At 46.2% G+C, this 4,480-nt stretch overlaps 1 protein-coding gene across 1 annotated transcript in view; it reads right to left on the reverse strand.

Annotated features, from left to right (window-relative positions):
• Positions 1–651, reverse strand: part of aldocb (aldolase C, fructose-bisphosphate, b) — a 39,419-nt gene extending 38,768 nt beyond the window's left edge. The window contains exon 1 of the mRNA XM_046317809.1: positions 501–651. The gene's annotated coding sequence lies outside the window, so the exon portion shown is untranslated. The remainder of the gene's footprint in view (positions 1–500) is intronic.
• Positions 652–4,480: the final 3,829 nt, after the last annotated feature.

Consider the following 4,480-nt stretch of genomic DNA (forward strand, 5'->3'; position numbering starts at 1 on the left):
CACAACTTCATCTTCAGTCAGCTAGACTGCTACTGCCCTCGCTTCGTCCCGCAACGTCATTAGTTATATTAATTTAAACAGAAAACACTAAATGACTAATAGAAATGTTAACAGAAATGTCTAGGTCTTGAGACAAGGTAACTGCTGCTCCTAGCTCTAGTCTCTCTGTCTGTCTCCGTCTGTCTCTCCGTCTGTCTCTGTCTGTCTCTCCGTCCCTCTCAGCTCCTTCACCTCCAACCGCGAAGACAATAACAACCGAACCTGCTACAGAAAGCTACAGTATAATTCATAGTTTCTCTCGCTACAAAATATATATCAACATATGTGTCCACAAATACCGACAAGACATTTGGCTAGTTAAGTAGCTGTCACGTGCATAAGCTTTTTTGACAGAACGGTTCAGCTGACTGGGCAATTAACACGTTTCTCATCTAAATGACAGAACAGCAAAATGTCATGTTACTGAAATGAGAAATATCACAAAGAGGAGTGTGTCTTACCTGATAATATTGTAGTTATCTAGTTAAATAGGTTATGGGCAGGTGTTGTCTTCGGTGTAGAGGAGAGTAGACGGTGGACTGCTGCTGTTTGGAGGTCTGTTAGTTCAGTGCCGCAGCGCAACGTGACCCTGTTACAAAACTCTCCTTACCGGGAGGGGCCCGACGTCATCACCCCAGACACCGAATATTCATGAGGACGCCGAGACAGATGGGGATGGTGAGGCCCTGGCGTCGACGAGCACAGCTTGCGCTCCGGGGTGGGCATATCGATAAGCCCTGAGTCAGGATGTGTCTCCGTTGTATATGCCGCAGGTGATAATGGGAATTGTTATGGAAGTCTTGATTTAATCAGCGGGGCTCTTGGTGGGCTATTTTGTGAGACTGTCTGACAGACAAAAGGCCATGTTGTGACAGACAGAGACAGACATACACACACATCTCCCTCTCTCCCTAGAGAAAGAGAAGTCCTCTACTCTCTCTCTTACCCTCCTTCCCTATCCTTCCCTCCCAGCAATACCATCCTCAGTCCTTCCTCACCCTCCCTCTCTCTCTCTCTCTACCCTCTCCTTTTCTCTTTCCCCTCTCTCCCGTCTTTATCCTCACTCTCTTTCAGAAAAGGGTTCTAGCTTGATGAAGTGGAAACATTTAAATGAAGAGAACTGCATCTACAAACCAAGCACATCCTCCCTTCCTCAGACACACACACACACACACACACACACACACACACACACACACACACACACACACACACACACACACACACACACACACACACACACACACACACACACACACACACACACACACACACACACACACACACACACACACACACTCCTTTCTCTCAGAGCAGAACTTTGAACTTTTCGGGATTATGTGTGTATTGTTTTGTACTGCTAGATATTACTGCACTGTTGCTAGAGCTAGAAACGCAAGCATTTCGCTGCACTTGTGAAAACATCTGCAAATCTGTGCACGTGACCAAAACAAGTTGATTTGACTCCAGGAAAACACCCCAAGTTGGAAACAGTTTAATAGTTGAGCTGATGGAAGTTAGGACAACACAGAGCATTGGTGCAACAACAACGTCATCACAGACCAGGGGTAGAAGACCTAACATGACATCACAGACCAGGGGGTAGAAGACCTAACATGACATCACAGACCAGGGGTAGAAGACCTAACATGACATCACAGACCAGGGGTAGAAGACCTAACATGACATCACAGACCAGGGGTAGAAGACCTAACATGACATCACAGACCAGGGGGTAGAAGACCTAACATGACATCACAGACCAGGGGTAGAAGACCTAACATGACTGAGAAGGAGAAAAAAACACATCTGACAGCAACAATCACATCTCGGTCCAACTTCATGAGCCGCTTTAGTTCTGCCCCGGTACAATGGAATCAATAGAATAGTCCCAAAGGTGCGCATTCTAAATCCAGTGCTGCTTAAATACTTTTGAGTATTTTAAAATATTTAGTATTTGACTCAGGTCTAATAAGAATAAGGAACGGATCAGATGTGAGGCATTCTGGGTAAGAAATAAGAGCAGTCCTTTATAAAAAATAAAAAACTCCAGTCTATACAGTATTAGCATAGTAGTACACCTGCTATAGACAGGCTAGAGTTGTCATAGAGATGTTATAACAGGTGTTATAGCAGACTGAATCCCAGGTAGGGTTGTCTAGTTCTGCTGTTATACAGCTGGTATCCTACTGCTACAGTGTTATATAGTGATGTGCAGGTTAACTCATAACCCCAGTCCCAGTGGGCTGTTATATATATAGTGATGTGCAGGTTAACTCATAACCCCAGTCCCCGTGGGCTGTTATATAGTGATGTGCAGGTTAACTCATAACCCCAGTCCCAGTGGGCTGTTATATAGTGATGTGCAGGTTAACTCATAACCCCAGTCCCCGTGGGCTGTTATATAGTGATGTGCAGGTTAACTCATAACCCCAGTCCCCGTGGGCTGTTATATAGTGATGTGCAGGTTAACTCATAACCCCAGTCCCCGTGGGCTGTTATATAGTGATGTGCAGGTTAACTCATAACCCCAGTCCCCGTAGGCGGTTATACCCGCAGGGCGGGCGGGTTAAGGGTCATGAGAGGTGGGTTGAATAAGGACAGGTAAGTTGAATAAGGACAGGTAGTTGAATAAGGACAGGTGGGTTGAATAAGGACAGGTAAGTTGAATAAGGACAGGTGGGTTGAATAAGGACAGGTGAGTTGAATAAGGACAGGTAGTTGAATAAGGACGGGTGGGTTGAATAAGGACAGGTGGGTTGAATAAGGACAGGTAGGTTGAATAAGGACCGGTGGGTTGAATAAGGACAGGTTAGTTGAATAAGGACAGGTAGTTGAATAAGGACAGGTGGTTTGAATAAGGACAGGTGAGTTGAATAAGGACAGGTGGGTTGAATAAGGACAGGTTGGTTGAATTAGGACAGGTGAGTTGAATAAGGACAGGTAGATTGAATAAGGACAGGTGGGTTGAATAAGGACAGGTAGGTTGAATAAGGACAGGTAGGTTGAATAAGGACAGGTGGGTTGAATAAGGACAGGTAGGTTGAATAAGGACAGGTGGGTTGAATAAAGGGGAGGAAAAATACATATTTATTCAAATTAAAGAAATGTATCATTCTATTGGATCCATTTAGTTTTGTCTTCATTATATTATGCTATATCTGGCGTTAATCTGGCCTAAGCTTTAAGGCCTAACTGTACGGGCGCCAAATATCCTACACGCCAATCAGCAAATGCTGTCGGTAATATTTCTGATTATTACATCCATTTCTGGTATCTGATCTGGTTGTGTTAGATCTACATTTTGATTGGCTCCCACGAGCCTCATATCAACGTAAGAATATCTGTTTTGAGTTGAACTTGACTCAGCTGATAATGAAATCCAACAGGAATCAACGTTAAAAAAAATATTTAAAAAACGAGCAAACTCCTCGTTGATTGACGTTATACTGACGTCCCCCTTATACTGACGTCCCCTTATACTGACGTCCCCTTATACTGACGTCCCCCTATACTGACGTCCCCTTATACTGACGTCCCCTTATACTGACGTCCCCTTATACTGACGTCCCCTTATACTGCGTCCCCCTTATACTGACGTGACCCCCTTATACTGACGTCCCCTTATACTGACGTCCCCCTTATACTGACGTCCCCCTTATACTGACGTCCCCCTTATACTGACGTCCCCCTTATACTGACGTCCCCCTTATACTGACGTCCCCCTTATACTGACGTCCCCCTTATACTGACGTCCCCCTTATACTGACGTCCCCTTATACTGACGTCCCCCTTATACTGACGTCCCCTTATACTGACGTCCCCTTATACTGACGTCCCCTTATACTGACGTCCCCTTATACTGACGTCCCCCTTATACTGACGTCCCCCTTATACTGACGTCCCCCTTATACTGACGTCCCCCTTATACTGGCGTCCCCTTATACTGACGTCCCCCTTATACTGACGTCCCCCTTATACTGACGTCCCCCTTATACTGACGTCCCCCTTATACTGACGTCCCCCTTATACTGACGTCCCCCTTATACTGACGTCCCCTTATACTGACGTCCCCCTTATACTGACGTCCCCCTTATACTGACGTCCCCCTTATACTGACGTCCCCCTTATACTGGCGTCCCCTTATACTGACGTCCCCCCTTATACTGGCGTCCCCCTTATACTGACGTCCCCCTTATACTGACGTCCCCTTATACTGGCGTCCCCTTATACTGACGTCCCCCTTATACTGACGTCCCCCTATATACTGACGTCCCCCTTATACTGGCGTCCCCCTTATACTGACGTCCCCTTATACTGGCGTCCCCTTATACTGGCGTCCCCCTTATACTGGCGCCCCCCTTATACTGACGTCCCCCTTATACTGGCGTCCCCCTTATACTGGCGTCCCCCTTATACTGACGTCCCCTTATACTGGCGT

The sequence above is a fragment of the Oncorhynchus gorbuscha genome, linkage group LG20 (genome assembly GCF_021184085.1).
Source record: "Oncorhynchus gorbuscha isolate QuinsamMale2020 ecotype Even-year linkage group LG20, OgorEven_v1.0, whole genome shotgun sequence".
In the NCBI taxonomy this organism is placed as follows: Eukaryota; Metazoa; Chordata; class Actinopteri; order Salmoniformes; family Salmonidae; genus Oncorhynchus; species Oncorhynchus gorbuscha.